The following is a 24,617-nucleotide window of genomic DNA, read 5'->3' on the forward strand; positions in this document are numbered from 1 at the left end:
AGAATCAGATTTTATTGTGTAAATACTGATTAATGGACTCTTTATGTAAAAATATATGCTTGTGGCGGGTCTTGCTTGATGCCAGAGTATCCCGGTGCAAATGAGGAACCCAGTAAAGAGGTCTTTCAATCTTGGTGACTGGGTAACACCAGCTTCAAGGTCACTTTGAAAAGCTAAAACATGTAAAGAGTAATGAGGGCTGAGAATGTCCTTTTTCAGCTCAAAGGCTGGTTGCATTCATAAAGTGGCATTCACCTTCCCCTAGGCCCCTGAAGCTTGGCAGTACTACACCATTTTATGACTCCAAGAGACATAGCTTTGAAGTTTTCAAACCCTCTGGTTCCATCAATACTGTGTGTATCCTGGTGACAAGACCAAGCTCAGCTTCAGAATTCATTTACTTGAGAATTATTTACTAAATAAAAATCCACACCCGCAATCTGAAGGTGAAGGGGAAACCCAAGAAATAGTGAGAAATTTTGGTTTAGAACTCCCCTATCAGCAGATCACTGAGAAGATTTACTCAGCAGCAGCTACAGCAAGATGCTTAATGAAAATCTCTTCAGCTCTTGTTTTTGTTTGTCCTGGTTTCAGTTAGAACAGAATTAATTTTCTTCCTAGTAGCTGGTGGAATGCTGTGTTTTGGCTTAGGATGAGAAGAGTGCTGATAACACCCTGATGTTTTAATTGTTGCAGAGCAGTGCTTATACCAAGCCAAGGACATCTCAGCTTCTTGCTCTGTCCTGCCAACAGGCAGGCTGGGGGTGCAGTAAAAGCTGGGAGGGGACAGACCCCGGACAGGTGACCCAAACTAGCCAAAGGGGTATTCCATACCATCTGACGTCATGCTAAACAATATATAGGGGTGGCTAGCCGGGGGGAGGGGGCCGGACTGCTCGGGGTTAGGCTGGGCATCGGTCAGCGGGTGGTGAGCAATTGCATTGTGCATCACTTGTTTGTACATATTATTATTACTTTCCTATTATCACAATTGTATTATTATTATTATTATTATTGTTATTATTATTTTGTTATTATTATTTTCATGTCTTATTAAACTGTCTTTATCTCAACTCACGGGCTTCACTTTCCATTTCTCTCCCCCATCCCAGAGAGGGAGGGGGGAGGGTGAGCGAACGGCTGCGTGGTGTTTAGCTGCCGGCTGGGTTAAACCACGACATTGTTTCATAGCATCATTTTTTCTCTTTTATCCTCCCTGTTGCTGTGATCAACAGAGGGCAGTTGGTCTCCTTTCTATTTTCAGTTTCAATTAAAATTTAAAAACTGTTCTTGATTGAACTTTTGAACATACTGAATGTGAAGCACCCCCGCTGTCACTAAAATCATCTGGAACGTAGTTCCTGGGCATGAAAATTTCAAAGAGAAGATACTGGTTGCAAGTGGCTCTACTTCCACTCTCTGCTCCAACATCAAAATTTTGGGAGGGCCCATGCCTTTTCATTTATTATTATTTTTTTTTTTCACTGAGAAAAACAAACGTAGAGCTTTGGTTTAACATTACTGATAGGAAGAAAGAACAAAAACTACCACCAACAATTTAGGTAAAAAGCTACTGAACACTGAAAAACAAACAAAAACAAACTGAAAACAATCCTGAAAAACTGTTGAAGCAAGGACCTTCAAATGGGCAAAGCTCATCAAAGTCTGATCAGCCTGACTGGGAGGCAGACACCTTTCAGAAAGGATGGCACATTTTTGAAGATCTTATGCAATACATATGGTGCAAATTCAAGCACCTTCTTGGCAGCTCTACTTCATGCTGAGAGTACACAGACAAAACCTTTGGGAACTCATCTTTTCTCCCAAGCTTTGCAGAGATTTTGTACAGGGAAGAATCCAAGACTCTAATTAAGTATGTTTGGGGATATTAAGTGGCTTTTGACATATTGAGTTAGGTCATTCTTACATCTATTCCTCATTAAAAACAATGTAAGAGCATACATATGTGGTACTACATGTGAATGAAAACATTTGTATTTTGCAATACTGTTGTTATATCGTTTCTGGGTACTTGTGCATTTATAAAATTCTATGGATATAAAAAAAGAAATAAAAGAACAACTAAACAGGGCTATGACTTCACCTAATGAGTGTTAGTCATAGCCTAAAAGGAGGGTCATATTATAGTACTAAGAATTCCACTACATATTAGTGCTTCTCATCTTCATATATTCTCCTGTACAGACAGGAGAATAAACTGCGTAGAAGCTTTTTGTTGTCTTGAGGTCTCTCTTTGTGTAAGAAATACTAAAACAAACTCTAGAAAGCTGAGATTCAGAAGAGGGTGAAAAGACCATTGAGATACAGTGAAATGAACAGAAACCAGTTAAAGGGCAAAAACACAGTTGCAATGGTGGGAATTAATGAAATTGTGTGAACATCATTTAACATATGTTTGAAAGCACTACTCACTTTGGAGATTATGTCAACTTCCTGAAAATTCCTGATATCTACAAGACCTATCTGCATAAAAGTATGATTTTAGCACATCTGAAGGGTGCCATTATATTAAGAATTTTATATAATATTGTCAGAACAACAGAATGTAATAAGGTAGCAACAGCAAGGCTGCTATTATGATGTATGAAATAAAATTATGAAGAACTCTTCTTGAATGACTGGTAATAATCACAACCTGTTGGCAACCAAGAACTCCTCAGAGCAAGAAAAGACACCACACTCGTCCCTCAGCCTTTCTCCTTAAAGAGTAGAAACATATATTATACAATATTTTTTTTTTAGTTAGATTTTTTTTAGTTAGATTTTTTTTTTTTCCAGTGCATTTTTTTCCTGATGTGGTCTCCTCTTTACTTATAGTTACCACACATTGTGTGTGGGCACCAGATATATCTCTATACTTTGCATTTGCATCATTCTAATGCAAGTCAATGATACCTGAATGTCATCTTATGTACAACATGATAGTGCTTAGAATGTAAAGAAATGGAAGTGGCTCATACCTGACAGAAAACAAAGTAAAAAAAAAAAAAAAAAAAAGTCTTACTAATGCCTGGCAGAATTTCAGGCAATCCTGAAATAAAATGATAATGAGGAGTTAAACTTTTAACTTGATACCTGCAAAGCTTACCAAGAGACTCTAAAAAACTCTGTTGACTACAGAAAACAGTTGTACCTAAATTATTGTCTTGGGTATGTTCAGTATGCAATTCAAATAAATAATATATATATATATTTAAATATATATATATATAATATATATATATATAAATATATATATAAAAATATATATATAATATATATATATAAATATATATATATAAATATATATATAAATATATATATTTAAATATATATATAAGATATATATATATATATAATATATATATAAATATATATATTTAAATATATATGAGTATATATATGTATAACTCAGAATAAGACTATTTTCAGTCGTTCTATAAACCAGAAGAAAATAATGCTCAGGAGGTAGTAAAATGATTAAAGTAACGAGATGCAGAAGACATGAATAGCAGTTTCAAACTTGGATTCAGTAAACTGATAGTATATGCAGAGAGCTGTCAACTGTTTTGTTAAAATATCATACTTTAGTGTGAGGAGATTCTCCTGATGGCATCTTACTTAAATGGTGGTAACATGCTCTGAGTGACCTTATTCAGGTTATCACTCTTGTGGACTTAACAGTGAAAACTGTTCTATTATTCTCTACATGTTCTACATAGGGTGTTTCATAAAATGCAATTTCCACACTTATATTGCCCTAAAGGCCTTACTCTGTATCCTCAGGTGAAGCGTTAACTTTTATGCTCAGAGGTCTTTTTCTTCTAAGTTTATTCAAACAGAAAATTCTGGTTCCTTGGTGTCTTCTACCAAGTGTTTGAATTTGTAATTAAAGACTCTAAATAATACATGGTCACCCAATTACTGGGACCTTGCAGAAAGCTTGTCAGGGAGAAAAACAGCTGCATCTGTCCCATGGTCTGCACAGGTTACAATTTAGTTCAGACCCATGCATACTTTTCTCTGTTGAGTACAGGGTTGGAAAAGACGATATACATCTTAACCCCTGTAACAGCCATATCCATGACATAGACACACCATCTAGAAGGGTCCATAAAACATTCAGTCAGCTCATCTTTACACACCACAAGTGACAAATGTTTCAACGTGGGTCTAAACTATGTACCTTTATTTTCATGGCTATATTGAATCTCTCCAATTCTGAATGATTGCTTCATTAAGTGTGTTGAGAGTTCAAAAAGAATGTGAAGTAACAAGAAAGAAGAGAAATTTTCTCTGCATAAAGAGTTGCTTGCATTCCCAGTTATAAGATATTGCAAAGAAATTAAGAAAAAAAGAAAAAAAAACAACTAACACAAACAACAGCAACAACAAAAAACCTTCAGAATAAGGATGCAGAAATGCCTCAGGGAAGTGTCAAATCTACATATTTGATTTGTAGTCTCTGCATTATATCAGGATGATATAATGATACCCTGTGATACCCTTAATTTAAGAAGCCTTTTAAAACTGGGGATCAATGAACAGAATCGCCAATCTTAGCCAAGAAATATAGATCCAAACTGCTAATTTAAATTTAACTAGTGTAAAAAAAAAATAAATCCAAAGAACCAAGTGGGGCTGAACGTTACAGTGCTTTCCAAAGCACCTGTGTCATCATGAAGGTGTAATGAGTCATCTATGTTCACATTCAGCACTAACAGGAATGGAATGAGAAGACCCTGAACAGAGACCCCTGCCCCCAAATGGCTCCTGCTCAATGACTGAGCTGACATGCTTTAAAGCCACTCATATTGCACTATATCTTATTTCAGGAAACAGTAAATCCAAAAGCATGCCCTGTTTTCTCCTATTTGCTGCTTGAGATAACAGTATCCAACAATAGCTGTTATATCTATTGTTTTATACCAGTTAATAACTTAAATATGCTTTAACATATTTTAATAAACATGCTAATTGGGCTGGTTTCTGACCTGCAGTTCCACATCTGAATCACATTTCAATATAGTTCACAATTAGAGAGCAGATCTCTGCTTGCACTGAGTGCTGTGGTCACATGTGAGTTTTTTTCTTAATGAGCTGTCAACAAGCTGTCAAATGCTGATACAAATTAGAGGAGGTAGACATTGAGGGGTTGGTATATAGAATCAGCACTGCAAAATGGACTCTTTCTCAAAGCTCACATGCATATGAATATATCTTCCTCGGGGAGTAATTCTGCTGCAGTCACTCATGTCAGTCCTCCAGGTGTGATCTATTCACACTTTTGACTAGTATGAATTTGAAAATCCCTTAATTTTCTATGCCCGTCTTCTACATCTGTAACATTTTAACTTTTCTTTGTTCCCATTTTTACTGAGAATATTTGTGCTTCTGACACAGGAGGGTCTGGGAAGATAATATGGTGGTGGTTACTCCCCAGCAGCATTTGCATAGTGCTCCATAATGGCTCCTGTTTTGAAAAGTGTTCTTCACAAAAGATAAACTGATGTAAGCAGCAGAAGACTAGATTTAGTGTCAAAAACTACACTATTTCTTTTTTTTTTTTTTTTCTGAGCAGCATCTGAGCCCCAGTTGTGTCAGTGGTCCAGGCTCCACTGTGTATGTCAAGCCCTTATTAGAGACCTGATACTCATAACTTGATAGTCAGACAGAAAGCAAACAGAGCAGCTTAGCCTTGGGTCCTCATGGACTACTGACTTAGTACTGAGGAATATTCATTTCTGTGAACACTAAAGATATTGGCAGGTGTCAGATGCCTTTTTCTGCAGGGCTACAATAGTCCAGAGTCTAAGAAATTCAGTGTTTACATGACTTAGCTCTCTATCAGCACTTTACAACCCAGTTCTTGCCCTGCTCTTAAGTTTTGGAACAAATGCCTTCCTTCTCCTGATACTGAGAACAGGAAATATATCTTCCCATACATTAATACTGACTCAAGCACCTCATCTGAACCCTCTTTTTTGGGGGGGTAGGTGGGAAATAAAAACTTTCTTTTGGTTTGTAAAACCAGTCTCTGGGACAGATCTCACCCATGGCATGAATTAATCAGGTATTGCTGGAACTTTGGTTCCCAAGTGTTTTGATAAATACTCTCTTAAGAGAGACACAAAGTCACGATGCTCTGCAACTGCCCTCCTTTTTCACTACCATGTAGATATCTACCATGTAGATATATGTAGATATATAGATAGATATATATATCTATAGATATATATCTATCTATAGATATAGATATATAGACAGATATCTAGATAGATCTAGACAGATATCTATATATCTATATATCTATATATATAGATAGATATATATCTATCTATATATATAGATATATAGATATATAGACATATGTAGATATATGTTTATATTTGTTTCCACTTTCGTAAGCTGTAATCCCATAAGAATCAACTGTGTTACCACATTTCATTTAGGTTTCTAATGAGCAGCTCTGACCTTTATCGACCACCCCTCCCCACCCCCAAACACCATGTTAATAAAGAACTGATGCGAATTTGAAAAAGGATCCAATTCCCCAAAGGTTGTTAAATAGGATGTTCTAGCAGACTGGGCTCCACAAGCTAATTAATTCACATATGAGAAATGTGTCTGCAGTTCATTTTTGGTGGGCTGGGATTAAAAAAAAAGAAAAAAAAAGTACTACAACTAACCTTCAAGGTAGTCAGTTCTGTGAAAGGATTCGTAGTAGAACAAACTTTGTTCTAACAATATTCCCAGTATGAGATCAGGCATTTTAATCAGTGTCTGATTTCAAATTGCTTTGTCGCACTCTACCAATGACGCATTGAAAATATGCAGGTCTGATCTACTGGACTGGAACAGTGCTGATCCTCTGCAATTAGCAGAGTACCTAATAACATGAGACAAGGTAGATATCGTTAACATCTTGTTAATGTGGAAATTTAGTTTGAATAGTTTAAAGAAAAATACTTTCATGTGCTTGCAGTAGATTCGTGTACATACATTTTGCTAATACAGTAGTAAGTGCAGGATGAGAGTTTCATGTTTCAGAGCCTTCTTCTACTGCTAAAAGATGAGTTCTTGGTGAAACAAACATGCTACCAGAAGTTGAAGTTGGTGGTTTATTCACAAGGGAGAGAACAATAAGAATGTTATGCAGTCTATGCCCAACAAGTGCTTGAGAGCAGCTCTCTTACACACCATGGTGAAAGTGACTCATTAGTGCAAGTTACATTTATGACACATTTTACAAATATCTCAAATCACATCCATATTCTGAAGTGCTATTGTATTTAATCTAGATGCAGTCTACAGTGGTATTAATTTAAAAAGTTCTTGCTTATACCTATTTTAAACTTCATATTGGCTCAATAGAAAATGAATTAATAGAACATATTTTTTCTTGTATAAGAAAAATATTTCCTGTTGATATGCACTCACTGCATACCTTAAGTCCAAAGCAAATATTTGGCAAGCATTCTGAAAAATTGGAGAGCAACACGATAGAAGTGAATTCCAACTAATGAAACATTTTTAAAAAAATACATCTGAAGTAGCAACACATGGGCACAGAATAGTAACCACATCATTTTTGTTCAAAAAAACCCGCCAAAATAAAGCAAGACCTGAGACACTGTGAATCTGCCATTCTGACTTCAACTTCATATAAGGTTTTTAAACATATTTTGAAAAAAAAAAGAATTATGGAAGAAATGGAGTGGAAATCAAGGTAAAATGTTATAAAAAAAAATAACAGAAGCAAATTGTAATTCTAAATTAATCCAAAATCATTCTTCTACTAAAAAAAAATGCACTTAGTACTTCTTATTTGTCTGAAATTCAGGAAAGCAGCTGATGTGGTGTTGTGTGAAAAATCATTAGTGAAGACATCAATTGTGTAAGAAGAGGTCTCAAATGGAAGAGACAACAGCTAGCATGGAGATAGAATATAACAGAAATGCAGGAGCTCATCATATCCACTACTGCCCTTGACACAAAATGGGGAATATGCTGATGTAATTTGCGGGCACCACACTCATTAGCAAACTAAGAAAGAACAGTATATGATTTAAAAAGGCTTTAAAGATTGAAATAAAGGAAATCTGACTATAAGAAGAGCAATGTGAAGCACAGGAGATCTGTTAAAAGCTGAATGGAGATACAAGCAAACTGGACCAAAGAGGATGTGTTTGTGTTCTAGCTGGCCACAGCATGATGAGGAAATGACTGTGTGAAACCACTGTGAGAATGGAAAACAGCATCTTATGTGTAAGATGTCTAGCAAAGAAAGGCAGTGTCACTGTCATTATTTAGGGGATCTGCTAGACATAATCTGGAATACTGCTCAAGTCCCTGGTTACCCCCATTCAAGAACAGAGAATTCATTGTGTAAAAGGAGCAGACAAATTGTGTTCAGGGGAACAGTGAGTGCATTTTATAAGAAATTAGAAAAAAAATGGATTTCATTCTAGCAAAAAGAAAACTGAGTGAGAAAGGGATTGCTTTCTGTAAATTCATGGGGAGGGCAAACACTAGGGAAGAGCTGTTTAAACTAAAAGGCAATGTTGGCACAAGAACAAATGAGTATGAGCTGTCCATGAATAAATTTAAGATGGAAATTAGAAAAAGGTTCCTAAGCATGAGAAAACTGAAGTTCTGGAACAAACTCCCAATCTGGCTAGGAGAAACACTAACTCATTTTAAGGTGGCATTTGACACATTTATATAAAAAGCTATGCAATATGGAGAGGGAACCTCAGTCAACCAAGAAATCCCTTATGTCCCACATTTCTATGTTTCTATGGTCCTGCAACTGGAAAAGGAGAGCTCTTTTTCTCCCATCTCTTACCATGGCCTCTATAATACCGGTTAAAGAACAGCAGAGCAAAAGTCTCTGACCTGCACAGAGCATGACATGGAGCTGAAAAGCTCAAGAAGTGCATCTCCAGGGTTGACAAGATATCGGTGGTTTCAGGTGTGCACAGAAGTGTTGTTGGAACAGCCTTCCCTTTGCACACAGGAGAGGAGCAGACCATTGCTGCATCTCCTATTGCTTCTTCCTTCCTTATTAGAAGTATGGTTTTGTACAAAAGGGTGGGGCTTCTCTGAAATTATGGTAGGTCCCAAGCAAATTTTTATTTATTTTTTAATTCTTCCTCAATTTAGGGACTTGTGTAAAGGTTGTGCTAGAGGCCAGAAACATAGAAAGAAATAATGGCATAGCAAATGCTAACCCTCCACCCTACTACCAGTGCATTTTGTGGGTGAACGGGTTCTTCTGAGGCTGTGCCACCCTGACTAGTCAGTGTTCTTCCTAATTAACTGAGGATAAACCAAATCAATGTTAGTATTCAGAATGACTTTTACCTTTGGAAATGGATACTTCTAAAACAGAGGACTACTGCAACAGCTCATGAGCTGTAAATTGAACAATGAATATACTAAAAAAGCTATTAAATTAAAAAGAGATAAATGGAATTACAAAGCAATATTTTCTGGAAAAGTCTTTTCTGATTGTTGCTGTTATTGCCAAATCATTACAACACATAGCAAGGAAATGTGACCTACTCAAAGTGTCAGTTCAGTTACACATGTTATTTTAGATTTACCATGAATATATATCTATGCAAAAATGATTTTACACTGTAGATTTGGAAAACAGAAGAAGCAGCCCTTGCAGCAACCTCATTCTTAGCTAACAGTTTGTGTACCTATACTGCATGGAAAGCAATACAACATTTTAATTAAATTTCTTAAGGTCAGTGAAATGCCATTGTTTTGACAATCAGCTGTGATCACATAAACCTTGGGGTCCAGATGGCTGGCTGTTTAATGGCAACACTGCATTGACAAATTCACCAATTAGATAGACATTAATATTACATCCTTTCAGATTCTGAGCACAGCCTGACCTCGTCGAAGTGGGCTGGTGTCTTACTTAATCCCTTGTGCATGCTCACAGAATGTTATCGTGCTGTTGTAGTGGGTTCATCCATCAAAACTGCCCCAGCATCTCAGCATGCTGAACATTATTGAGTTTGTAAAAACAGATGTCATAACACACTGCTGGCAGAATTGTGCTCTCTCAAGGGACGGCAGAGGAAACCACCCCCTCCACACGCATGCACGCACACACACACTGAGGGCACCAGACTATTTTGTGAATCCTCCCCTTGTGACTCTGAACCCAACAGGGAGGGGAAGACCCCTAATTTATGAGTGTTCAGGGAATAGCAGTCATCAGGAGAATGCAGAACATCTCGGTACCGATAACCAGCTTCCTCACCCATGGTTTCCTTACATGAAATCTGTTCTTATTGTTTTAGAGGCTCAGACATATCACATCGAGAATACAGAATTACAACCTCTGTTAAACAGCACTGGAGAATGTGCACTTCTCGTGCATGGAAATTGCTCTGTATGACAAGTGCATGGAAATTGCTCTGTATGACAATGAGTTCCTGGGGACAGAATGTATTTTCGCCTTTCACCACTCTGAGGCCAGCTGTGCCTCCAGAAATGTCAGGATCCCAGGATCTGAGGGTTTGCTTGTAACAGAGGAAGGGGCAATGAGACCTGCTGATGCTCACTTCATTCAAATCTCCTTCCCTATCCCCCTTCCTTTCTCTCTCTCTCTCTCTCTCTCCCCTTTTTATTTATTTATTTTTATTTTATAATATAAAATAAAATTATATTATTTATATTAAATTTATATTATTTTATAATATAAAATAAAAATATATAAATAAAAATATATAAAATAAAAATATATATAAATATATATATATTTAAGAGAGAGAGAGAAAAGTCTTTGTTTTAAATCATTTTCATTATTCTCCACCCTCTTCCACTGGACATCAGTGGTAACAGTATATACACATATTTAAATGAGCACTCAGAGGCCATGAGGAGCAAATGGGCTGAGTGTACTTACAGCAGCATCTACAGCTTTCTGCTGTGCCCAAGACGCTTTAAACAAGAATCAGCAGTTACCCTAATGTAACTTTGTATGACAACAACTTTAATTCCTGTGCTTTTCCTGTAGAACAATCCCTTCCTGCTTCCCACATGAAAGCAAATGATCTGCCAGACTTTGCAAGTTACATATATTGTGTGTGGGTGACAACTTCAGAAAATGGGAACGCCCATTGTGGTTACATGACATATTCTTCATATTTACAATAAGAAAGTGTTGCAGAATGTGTATTTCCACCTCCTCCACTGTACTGTGGTTATTCTTTAAAATCTTCCCTTTGAGAATGCTCTAGTCTGTCGTATCTTCTGCAATTAAAGTGAAGGATACCACTGGATTTGGCAGTTTCTCAGAACTAACTTTCTCTAGTTTATCGGAACATGACATAAAGAGGCCCGGCATTTGCATTTTTTTAATAACTTTGAATTGTCACGAAGACATCCTCTCAGGAGTGCTAGTCTTAATGATGTCCTAAAATGCTCAGTCTATTAAATGACCAGGGCATCCAGAGAAAGAGTAGTCCATTGATACTTCAAACATAGCAAACAAACATATCACATTTGTGATGGAAATTTGCATCCCATGGATATACAATCCGTAAGAACACCAATTCTCTGAACAGGGTTTATCTACCAGATATATTTTCAGCCTTTCTTGCTCTTATTCAGCCAAGACTCTCCTGAACTGTTTTCTGTGGTCAAAACTATTTTCTGCTAGATTGGCTTGAGTCAATGGCAGTGGGAAGAAACATATTTTTCATTGAAAAAATGAGGGAGATTTTCAGAAAAGGCTCCTCAACCATTATTCTGAAACTGTGGCTTTACATTCTGTTGGTATCCCAAGAGCAAATACAGATATTAAATACCACTTTCACAAAAGTGGAATTTTCCATACAGAAAAGTAGAACTTCACTAATCTAGATGTGAATTTAAATTCAAAGTAAATGTTGAGTTATATTTAATACCCAGGGATGTAGTCATGGCACTAAGCCTGTTGGAGTTTAAGAAGCATTTGGACTATGCTCTTAGTCAGATGGCCTGAATTTTTGGGTAGACCTGTGTGGAGCCAGGAGCTGAACACAATGATCCTTGTGGGTCCCTTGCAACTTGTTATATTCTATGATTCTATGAATTTAGATTAGTATTTATGTATCTTTGGTAAGTATGTACTTATGTATCTGTGCTTATTGATCTAAAACAGAGAAAATCAAGTAACTCTTGAAATAAGTTGTTTTGATGATAAATTTATGGTCTCATTGCCTGCAGTAGTAAAAGGCCACTTTCTTGACTGCAAATCTTGAAAATCTTGTGATTATTTCTCTGATAATTTGTACTAGGAGTGTGCTGTTCACTTAGCTTCTTGTGATTTAATTGAGCACTCAGAGGCCATGAGGAGCAAATGGGCTGAGTGCACAATCTGAGAACAACTTCAATTTTCAGAAAGTATTCAGCAATGACTTTCACAAAGCACTGACTCATATCTGGATTTCCAAAAAAATAGGTGCTTAATTCCCTTCAAAATTAATGGCATTTGTGTGATGCATTTTTAGAAACTCTTATATAGTCCAGAATCTGCTTTTTTTATTTTTATTTTTTCTATTTTTTCCCCAATATTACAGAAGACTGATACACTTAAACATATTGTATTGTATAGCTTTAATCTGATAAAGCAGACTTAACTTAACTTAAACATTTTGTATAGTATAGCACAATGTCTCCACAAAGTAAGGCTAAGAACTCGATTGTAACTTGTAGCAAAAGTAGTGGAATGGCTTCAGTCTATATTGCAGCAAAAAGGTGCTATTTAACATGATAGCATTGTTTAATGATAGATAGCAATAGATCCCAGAACAGTATTGTATTTCAAAAAGAATTCAAAATCTAAAAGCTAGTCCTGTGAATTTTTAATATGTATAGAAAATCCAAAGGGAATTATGAGTGATTTATAACTTTGTGTTACTCTAATTTTTAAGGCTTCTGAGAATTATATAACATTATAATGTTTCATTTTATTCTGTACACATAGCAAGCTTAATCCTGGGTGGGGTCATAAGTACAATAAGAGAAATACTTGTAGTAAAGGAGATGCAGTTTTGATTTTTAAATTACTTATGAGTTCAGGCTTACAAAGAATTTGCAGCCAAACCCAAAACAAAACAAAAGAAAAAGAATGCAGAAAATCTTAGTTTCTTCTGCAAATAGAAAGAACAAAATTCTCACTGTTTTAGCTCCACACTCAAGTACCATCTTTTGAGGAAAAAAAAAAAAAAAAAAGTTGATCTCTTAAGAACAATTACTACCATTCAGCTACTGTCATAGACAAGAGCAAGATACCTGGGTGTCCGGCTGAACATTTTTAGTGATGGAGTCAGTGGTGAACTCAAATGTACAGACAATTTTCCACCATGCTCTTACAGTTTAATAGGAACAAATTAATACCTTGTCCTAGATAAAGTACTTGTAAATAAAGTATTTATTGACCTCTTAGGCAATGAATCCTGATGCCATGTAAAACCAGAACTTCTCTGAGCCAAGCTGTGAGGGATCGGTCACAACATCATCCTTTCATTAATCAGAGCAGCCTGACATATGGTCTTAGCTCTCCTTTTTCAGGTTTGGACATCCAGCTTCAAAGTCCAGCTCCCTCAGAGTGTGAGCACAGACTGCAGCAATGTCATAACTAAATAGGCTTAAAAAGCTCCGTCCAAGGCCTTGAGACTCTCAGACACACTTATCCCTTTTCAAATCATGACTTATATGGCCAACAATGTTGTATCATTGGTGTTTTGCTTTCATTTTTTAAGACATAGAACTCAAACTCATAAGTCCTATTTCCAAAACTCATATCTTACTATGTTAGAAATAGCCTGTTTGGAAAGAAGCAGCCAAAGGATATTCTGATATGAGTGAGGGGCATAAAAACAGAAATACTTATTCAATGTAGGATAACTCAGGATAAGTAAACAGGCAAGAACCACCTAATTTCAAGTCTGACAGTTCTTCTCTTCTGTAGCTGCTGCATCTTTGTAGCAAAGAGGAAGAGGAGAGAAAGAAGCAGATAGCATGATCAGAACAAAAAAAGGAGATAATCACCCACTGGTCAGTGAAACCATGAAACTCACTGTCACAAATATGCTTTGCAGACCAAAATTGTACAAAATCTGAAAGATGTTTGTCAAATGAATGAAAGAAAAATGCATCAGTGACTGTAAAAACACAAATTAAAATCCTTGTTTGCTGAAACACAGATTAGTGGAAAATGAAATAATACCTTGGGGAAAACATCAGTATGTGCTTATCTTGATCTTATAAGTCTTTATAAGTTGTGTGTTACCAGAAGTTTGGAGAGGATAAATACTGGAAGGAGCATTGGTATGACCCCATGTGGTGCCTTTCATATTCTTAAAAGGACTCTGTGTACCTCATGAAGGAAATACAGAGTTTGGGGTACATACAAGAGGAACAGAACAAGAATAAATCAGTTCACTTTGCTCTCACTCTGAAAAATTCACCCTTTCCAGAGGTCTCATATCTCTAATCCTGTCCATACAAAAGCTCAGATTGTGTCACTGAATCCATCCTCTTTTGTTGCCTCTGGGTCACTGTTTCAGCTGTGAAGTGAGTTACAGACTAGAAAAAGCTTTTTATCGCTTAAGGAGGTGAAACCTTGAAACAGGTTCCCTGCAGAAGATGCCAAACCTCCCGCCTTGGGAATTTTTAAACCAGGTCAGAAAAATTTCTCGCAGGAGGAACTCAGCACATTTTGTCCTGGAACAGAGGCACTGAGTGGCATCCTCCATTTCACTATGTTTGCTTTGCCCCAGAGTCCCTGCTTCTTTTTAAGTTCACAATTTTTAGGATATCCCTGCCCCCTCTCATTTTTTTGTACTCATCCCTGCTGGTAAGGTTGAATGAGGCTGAAGACTGATGTAATCCATAGCTTGCATCCTGTCCCATTTTATACTTATGCAGTTTACGGGGAATACTGTTCACTGTATCCTGTTGTTACATTTCAACACATTATTGTCCTCTTACTTCATGTATAATTACTTGATAGAAGACAATGAATTCAGTTAGATTTAGTTATAATTCCTTGGAGTTTCAGAGATGAATTTTGCCAAGGGTAAGTAAAGATGCATCACATTACACTCTGGTCCATTCATCTTATCATGAATACTACCTGCTTTTGGGGGGTCCTTTGCATCATAGGTACCCCACTAGGAGAGAGTTCTGCCCTCAGCAATCGCACAAACCAGCAGTTGGTAATTTCTCTGTCTGCTGTCAGACAGGGAGTTTCGGTCCCCTTAAAGAAGAGCTGCAAGTGCTAAATCATTTTTGTTACTAGAAGAGAAGTGTTTGCTGGAGTTTATAGCTGAAGTCTGAAAACAAACAGATTTATACCCATGATATGGGGGCTATGCAAACTTCTGCAAACGAAGGACCATGTTTTCAGTTACACAACTAAGAGCAAGCAAGTAAATAAATAATGCCCTACCACCTAACAGCCCCCATAAAGGTCAAGCTGTTCTTGGCTGTTCTCTCTTACTCTGCAAGGGGAGACTATTGCTATTTCAAGGTGTGATGATATTCTTCTTGGAAAACATCCTGTCTCCCTGGGAAACAAGTTCAGATGTAGTCCTAGGCACTGCTGATGCAAATACCTCACAGCTATCAAAGATACTCTCTCAAAATACCTTTTTCACCTGTGTATAAGGTACTTTCACCCCGTTAGGTCCCTTAGGAACCCCCCATAAGAGTATTTATTTCATTTCCAAAAAATCATCCATAATAAATATGTTTCCTTTATATTTGTTTCTACAGATAAGCTTAAGTCCCTTCAATAGACTCTTAAAACTTTTATTCTTTTGTTTGTTTCTTTCCTCCTTTATGGACAACACTTTCTGTGCATTTCAGTAGTGTTGCTTGCATATATTTTTTTAAAGTATCAGAAAAATGCCAAAGTTTATAGTAAAACAACTAAAATATTAATATCTTGTAACTTAAGTAATCAACACTTAGTGTTGTTCTTCTGTGTGAAGTTCCTCTTGTGTGTTGAAGTTCCTCCGTGTGAAGAGGTGCCTCATTTGTTTAGTGGGTTAGGATTAACATTGAACACTATGGTGTCATATACTTCAGTCTTCTCTGCATGGCTCTAAAAGAAAATCATGCTTCATTAAAAGAAAATCATTTTATTGCATGATTATATCAGGCTTCATTTGACATGGTTTAAGGCTTCTTAGTCTTGCTGGTTTTGCACTAATTACTTTATAAAGCTGTTCTAAAATCTCAGTCTGATTTTGAGAAACCTTACTGTCATACTCAGGTAATTTGTATTACTTATGCAAACAGTTCCTATCCTTTCTATTCATCATCCTAATACACTGTGGTTTGCAGTCATGTTCTTTTTTAATCTTTTATTTTATAAGCAAAGTTTCTGTATCTGAAGGCAGATTCTCTTCCCTTTGTCCATGGCTGTAACCCTTTATTCACATTTTCCATTCTGAGTTCATATTTCCTGAGCCGAATATTGACTTCCCTCTGGAAAATCAGGTATTGGTCACAAAAAATTTGAAATATTTTCCTAAAACAAACAAACAAAACAAAACAAAAAACCATGACAAAACACATATTTTTCTTGTGGTGAATATTATGATTTTCTGTGTCACTCAATGTCTACTGATTCAAAAAAATAACCTCCTAATTATTTTATAGACTATCAGGCAAAATCAAAGAGGATTCCATTTTGATAATCAAGTGAAATAGCAGCCAGGAAAAGAATGGATCTTGTCCACCCAGATTACAGAAAGCTGTTGTCTCATAGGTTTTTAAACTAAACAAGATTTGCTATGATTGTGTATATAGGGACTGAATATAGAAAGTATGGCTTTCCCTGGCATTGCCTGTGAAAAAAATTATTTGCCTGCCTTCTGCAGATTACTATCAGATGTAATGTACAGACCTAGAGTGCCAGCTGATTTACTGTCTTCACAGGAATGCTCCTGGAGGACTACAGTGGAATACACGGAGGACTACACCAAGGAATATGGATTGAATGCATATGCAATTGTGCTGAGTTTGCAAAGAGCATTCTATTGTATGGACTGTTTTTCATATTGATTGCAGGTGCCTTGTATCCACAGACTTTTAAGGGTACTTTCTTACAAGAAGTAGAACAGATAGAAACTGGAAGAACAACAAATACTTCCTGTTTCCGTCCTAGTTACAGAAATCCTTCTGAAAGTGAGAAACAGAAATTACTCTCCTGCAACCAGCCCTTACAGTAATGTGCGATTCAGTCAAATACAGATTAAGTTCTACTTTAGTTATGTAGTGGTCCTCTCTACAGAGTCAGAATTCATCAATACTGACCGTAATGCAGAGTGTTAGCACTGTGCTAGTAACAGAGAAGAGGTTAATGATAGTTTAGAAAACAAATGGCACATTGTGACTCCGGACAATTTTCCCTCACCTAACCTTTTTGTAACACAAAAGTCTCTAATCAAAGCTTGTCCTCAGCTCTCTGTTACTAGTGGAAATGAGCACCTTAAAAAAACAGCTTATGATGTGAATATCAAGTTAAAGACGTAAAGTAGAGAAAATAATGTATTCTGGTTTGCTGTAACACTGTTGCTCTTATTCCATTAACTAGCCAAGAAGCCCAAATGACTCTCTTGAAAAAAGCATAATAAAACCTCTGTAGCAGATAAGAATGATTATCTATCAAGCCCATTGTTTTTTCTTTTCTAAATAAGGAGAATAATGACAGATCAAACATACAATTACCTCCTCTACTAAGGAGATAAGAATGCGGTGAAACACATCAGTAAAATAGAGTAAACAAATCCTTTAATTTTTCAAGTGTAAAATGACAATGGAGAATTTTATGAGTAGTAGGGTCTTCAGTCTCCACCAAACTCAGGCACATACTGAAAGGCAAAAGAACAGGGAATTCCTACAAAATACCTATTTAGAACACAAATGCAATCTCAAAAAAATAAATAAAAAAGAAAAAAGAAAGAAAGAAAGAAAAAAAAGACCATCTCTCCATCTTATTTCTGGAGTGAATAGTAGATTTATATGTCATACTTACCAGAAATTAGTCTTGCCCAGTTTATGAATTTCTGGAGAAATAAATTTCTGTTACCTGGTAGTGCTCATTTCTGTGTCTTATGACCCTTCTGGCTAGCAGCTTTTCCCGATGCATGACATACACCCATTCTGCTAAGAAGAAAAGCCAATTTTGTCACGTTTTAACTCCATTGGGCATGGAGAGGTAGAGCTCACCCATCTAGCAACTTTTTTTACATCCTGAAAGATCATTTTGTTTCCCATCAGCCTTCCCATTTCTGTTTGAAGAAATCCCCTATCTTGGAACTTTTTCTCACAGGCTGTGTACAATAGGTCACAGAAAGCCCATTGCTCAACTCCAGTTTATGGTACTCTCCTCCAGCTGATGTGACAGGCTAGCCCTAGATTCTTCCTGATTAGGCATCAGTACTACAGGGGCAGAAGAGTTAATTTAATTCTTTGTTGTGACTGGAATTTGTTCTGTGACTTTGAAGTTTTGCAGGTGGTTGTGGTTACTCTGAAGTAGTGTCACAAGGAGTAGATAAAGTCTATGAACAAGAAAGCTGGTTCTTGCCTCATGTATGTTCTCAGACTCTGACTGCCTTGGGGACAACAGTGGTGTTTCTCATTTAGAACAGCTATGTGGATTAACCCAAAGGAGTTATAAGTAATCCAGCTGTTCATCCCTCAGGATGTTGTTTCAGTGCCAAGAAGTCTGTTTGGAGGACTTTCTGAAAAAGAAGTTACACATTTCGGTTTAATAGTCCTTCAAAGATTTTTCTTCTATGATTTTCTATAGTTGCTATTTGATGAACATGGACCTCCAGCATGACTGGTAACAATGAGTTCAATAACATTACAGCATGATATGCTGATAAACATCTCTTTTTGTCTTGAAGATAACTTGTGAGTATTTCCTTCATCCCATTCCAGATCTATCACTTTCTGTGGTTTTAAGGTGTTATGGGACATGGTAAGCATCCATTCTGTCCTCATTTCAGAGGCAGGAGACCTTTTCTCCATTAACAATAGTGACAAGACCCGCGGGAACGGGGTTAAGCTGAGGCAGGGGAAATTTAGGCTGGACGTCAGGAGGGGGTTCTTCATAGAGAGGGTGGTTGCACACTGGAACAGGCTCCCCAGGGAAGTGGTCACTGCACCGAGCCTGTCTGAATTTAAGAAGAGATTGGACTGTGAACTTAGGCACATGGTCTGAACTTTTGGGTAAACCTGTGCGGTGTCAAGAGTTGGACTTGATGATCCTTAAGGGTCCCTTCCAACTCAGGATATTCTATGATTCTATGATTCTATGTAATGTAATTTCATAGGTATCTATCATAGCCTTTATATCATGCTTGAAGAATCACTGTCTGTTTAATCTTGTGCTTAAACTATTCTGATATTTATTATTATTTTTTTTTTCACCATTCTCGTGGCCATTCTCTGTACCATTCGTGGTTGTATGTAACTTACTTTGAGGCTATAACTCTCAAAGTTATGACTCTAGCCTGGAACACAGCCAGAAAAAAATGAAAGCCTGCTGACGAGACTATTTCTGTACTTTACCTGCTGATTATTTTATAGAAAATACATTACTGAATCATGTACTGAGATTTGAGTGGTCAGAATTGCATCTGCATGTTACATGGATAAAGGCAAGGGAAGAGATGGTTAGTATACAAATGTAATAGAAGAAATGTTTGAAATAATTGTCTGCTTGCCTTGCTTGTATTATAGCAGGAAAGTTTCATAAGGGGAAATTGTTGGGAAGATTAGGCTTGCATAATGAAGATAAATCCTTAGCTCCATTTGGGAATCTTACTAAGATCCATATTGATATAAAATTAAGCATGTCTGTCTTTGCCAGCTAATTCTTCCCCAACAACTCCAGAAATTAAAACCTCTAAATATATAAATTTCAGAAGGTTCCTAATCTTCTAAATACTTCACAAGAACCATTACAGAACAAGATATGTTATACATCATCTTTATGATATGATCCATGAAGATTTGAGAAGTAAATTGAAAGAAAACACTTATAATTCATTTTCTTTGATTGTGGCAGAACCTTGGCTCTGTATTTGAAATAAACATGATGCAACTCCTAGAAGCATTATTAGCAATGATGCTGTTAATTTTAGAAAGAATAATACTGGATTAAATGACTTGTAAAGAAAATGACACAAGAAAATTTAGTTTTATTAACCCTCTTTTTTTTTTTTTTTTATATATTGATATTACCTGATATGCCTACAACATCCTCTCTTTGACAGAATATTTTTCAGTATATCAATAAAATCACCTTGTGCTTACCATAAACCTTCCTATCCAGGGCAGAACAATAAGCAAGTCCCCAAAAAGTAGTAATCTCCTGGCAGATTCCTGAGTGTAATTTGCATACAATTAGCACCAACAGAATCTTTAAAGTTGGCATTTGAACTTGTTTGGTCTATATAAAGTGATTAATTGAGATAAATGTTGTATAACAGACATTTAGGACAGGACACTGGAGGAAGCTGTGAAATAGAAGGAACAACATGTACTGTCAAGAAAATCAAACGTCGAATGAAGAACACAAGGTCTTTTCCCCATTTTGAAGAATGACAGGCTGTAAGTATAAAGGCCAGAGGGTTACAGCCACAATAATGAAATAGCTAAACTGAAGGAAATATTTCACAAGGTTTCAGGAAAAATAATTAATATCTCAATAGAAATAATGTACAACAACACAAGGTGGGACTTTTCATGCTGACTGGGGCACCAGGAGAGAGAAATGATGACAGCACTGTGACATGGTGCCATACATGAGTTCAGAGGGGATGGTGAGCATGGAACATGGAGGAGAAGGTTTGGCACAGACAGGTCCCTCAGTCATCTGTGTTTGGACAGAGACAATTAGGCCTCCCTCCACCTTTCCCTCCCCTCACCCAGGCTCTGGGGAAGGCAAAAAACAGCTTGTCTTTTAGGTAGATTGATTAAAGACAAGAGACAGTGTTCAGTGCTGTTGTTCCCCACAGCTTCATTGTCTTGTTGTCATTTGAAAAGAAACGCATGTTTTCATGTTGCTTTTTTGTTAATTAGAAATTACAAGTTTGAATTTTTCTCTGTATTTCAATCTGATGGGATTTTGTTTCACTGTTTACAGCAAGGCCTTCTTGTTTAGTGGGATTTGGGGAGAGGAAGCAAGATGAAGATGACCAATATTTATATCAGGAATGGAGTATTGCTTAGCTTAATTTTTAATGTGCTTATTACTGTTCAGTGTAGAGCAGCTGCTGGATTTCTATTTTCATAGAATCATAGAATGGTTGGGATGGGATTTTTTTTTTTTCTTTCTTCTTTTCTTTAATTTTATTTGATTGCATTTGAAAGGTATTTGAAGTTAGAATAGGTTTTGCATGGTTAGAAATCTTGAAAACATCATAATAATTCAGGCCAGAACTAAATAGTAATTATAATTAGAATTTCATTAATCACTGACAAAGAATAAACCAATCTTTAATTTATTTATGTAGACTTTATACTGAATAATGTGAACATGTGAGCTGATATGGTCTATATCTATTAATTTACAGGGTCCGTGGTGGAGAAAGATAGGTCACAAGTGTAGATTTACTAATTTCAGTAGGTTTCTATGACATTACAATATTCAAAGAAAATAAATTATAACAAAAAAAAACATAACATTAGACCCTTCTTTCCTGTTTTTATAGATATTTTTTACTACCAGATTTATGCATATTTCAGATTCCTACAAAAAAAATAGGGTTTAACTTATAAATTAGATTTGCTCATCTAAATATTATATATTGACTGTATAGCAGTCAGTGATATTTGCATTTCCAGATGGCACTGGCACTCTGCTCCCCTCTCCATGCCATTTCTCTCTTTCAGCTATACCAGTTCACACATCCTTGTACATATCAATGTACATGCAATGAAGGAGCACATATATATGTGCTGATATTTGAAGCATAAAGGAAAAAGCTTATAGGTAATGCAGGTAAAAAAGAGAAAAGACAGCAAAGATTAAAAAAGCAAACAAACAGGCAGAATGAGTCATAGAAGAGAGGAAAACATCTGAATGGCCACAAGAGGAGTAAACCTGTCTTGCGAACACTGGAAATCTGCTGTTGAGAAAAGTCAAAGTGGAGCAGATGTGGGTGTAGATGTGCTGTACCACATACCTGTTCAGGTGCAAAGGAGGGGAAGTGAAGAAACAAAAACCCTCTGAGTTGAGCCTATTTGTTCCAGTCTGTCTTCTTAAGACTCTGTAAGAAATCCTTTTGTCACAGACCATCCTTTTTGAAGCCTGGCTCATATTTTTATCATTTCTGTAGATGAGATGTCTAATAATAAATCCTGATTTATAAGACAATAACTGAGGAGAAAATTAAGCCAGGTAAAAAAGGCTTAAAAGATTTTCTTTTCTGGCACCATAATCTGGCAATATACAAAGGTATTCCCAGTAGGCAATAACAGATGGAATCATAGTTTATGGAACAACACATTTTTTCTTTTCTTCTTAGTGTGTTTAAAGAATTTAACTTAAGACAGAGGAGATATATAGGTAATAATGACAGAGATAAAACTAGGAATTATGTGTCATTGTATCAGCTTACCTCGGATTTGTGAGGAGTAGTGCTCATCCATGAACTTCCAACTAGGCTCCTCTCTAGCATGATCATAAGCAAAAACCCTGAGGGGCTTTGGAAAGGTAATGCTCGTGTCTCCTATTCCCTGCAGCCTTCACATAGCTCATTGTTCAGTTTCCCTAAATATGAAACAATACTGATGCAAACATACTGAACTTCATTTGTCTTTTTGTACTTCATTGTCATTATTCCAGATAACATTTTCTTGATGGTGATCAAGGTCAGCAAAAGGGTTGAGTCTCTCCCTCAGTAATGAGGGCATCATTCTCTGGACAAAACCCTCACAAATTCCTTATGCTTGGTGGCTGCTTCTCCCCAGGATGCTCTCTTCAGAGGATTGATCTGCAAGGATTTGATGGAACTGGTGGAGCTCTATTGTCTACAGGTATAAGAAAACTTGTGAATTTGAAATCATTTGTACCTAATTTTGAGTCTGGTAAAGATACCAAAAAACACCTCCCAGTATTGGGAGGAAATTAATTTTTCTAACATTGAAAATAGCACATATTTTCTACATGTAAATAACAATAATAAACATTGCATAGAGATGGTAATTGCAAAAGATTTCAATATGAATTGTCTTCAAATAGGTTATTAGAGAGAGAGAGTGAAATAACTGATAACTAGAAGATATTATGTTTCATAGCAAGATACCAGTCCGAAATCCTTTGACCTGAAGTTTTATTGGGGGTTTGTTACAGCTGACAATTCATTGAAGGAAAAAAAAGTTTGGTAGAAGTTTTTGACAGAAGTTTGTTTAAAAAAAAAAAAAAATCTGTAGTAAAAAAAAATAAAAATAATTCCAAACCAATAAAATTCACTAACCACAGCTGTTAATGAACAGAAAGAGTAGAAAAAACTTTGATGATCATTTCAGTGACTTCTGGTACTGCATTTGCTTTAAATATTCATGTTTTTTAAGTGAAAAAATAATAATATTGAAATCTGCTAGAGAAAAAGAAAAACTATTTCCATATCTTAGTCTTACTCTTTGCTTAACTGGATTCCCCAAAGAGTGTCCATATCAGGAAAAGGGACAGTCTGATTAGTAAGTCTATTAACCCAAGTTGCCTACAAAGCAAAAATATATCCTAAACATTTATAAAATGTCTTTTCTCCTCAGAATAGTATGAATTCACTCTTTTTTAACTAAGGAGGCCAGTTGAAGGCAGCCAACTGAAGGGAGCTAACTGAATTATGAATTACATGGCCAAATGTTACTTCAAGGGGCTAGTCCTAATTTAATGTTTCATAAGACCTACTGAATACTTCATTTATTTTTTTCTTATTTTTAAGTGAGTATTATACTTTAGTTTAATAAAATAAATTTCTTGCAACAGTAGCACGTATAGAACACAATTACCTTCATGCCAGTGAAACAAGCTTTTTCATGCAAGTAAGAAGAAGATATTGACCATTTACTTATAATGAAGTCCAATGCATCACCATGAATCACTTTCAATACACTTAATATATCTTGTGGTAAGACATACAGAAGGTAAAATTATACTAGTTAATTGTTTTCCCAGAAGTATTTCACAAAAGGCAGTCAGAAACAGTATGAAGTGTTAAAGAACATTTCTTGCACTAAGGCACAGTAAATGTTATTTCACAATTCTGTTGTGTCTATTCTTTAGGATGTTCCTTGCTAACTTTTCCTAACCTTTCTGAGAATTAATGTATGTTACCTTTGATATATATTTTTACATTAAAACCTATAGTTTGTCTTTTTGAACTTTAAATTTGAAAAGACCACCATCTATCCAAATTTATTTTCAAAATAAACATTTAAACTCGAGTAATTCAACAGTTAATGTAATATGCATCTCAAAAGAATAATTTAATTTATCTTACTTCTCCATTATAAACCAATACCTACAACAAATTCTATTGCCAATTCTCTTTTGATATCAATATTTTGTC

At 36.1% G+C, this 24,617-nt stretch overlaps 1 long non-coding RNA gene across 3 annotated transcripts in view; it reads left to right on the forward strand.

Moving 5' to 3' along the window:
• Nucleotides 1-24,617, forward strand: part of LOC116486790 — a 56,599-nt gene that overhangs the window by 27,290 nt on the left and 4,692 nt on the right. For all 3 annotated transcript variants that reach the window (XR_004252991.1, XR_004252993.1, XR_004252992.1), the window contains exons 4-5: nucleotides 20,529-20,649; nucleotides 22,889-23,079. This is a non-coding gene — a long non-coding RNA (uncharacterized LOC116486790). The remainder of the gene's footprint in view (nucleotides 1-20,528; nucleotides 20,650-22,888; nucleotides 23,080-24,617) is intronic.

The sequence above is a fragment of the Aythya fuligula genome, chromosome 2 (assembly GCF_009819795.1).
Source record: "Aythya fuligula isolate bAytFul2 chromosome 2, bAytFul2.pri, whole genome shotgun sequence".
Lineage (NCBI taxonomy): Eukaryota > Metazoa > Chordata > Aves > Anseriformes > Anatidae > Aythya > Aythya fuligula.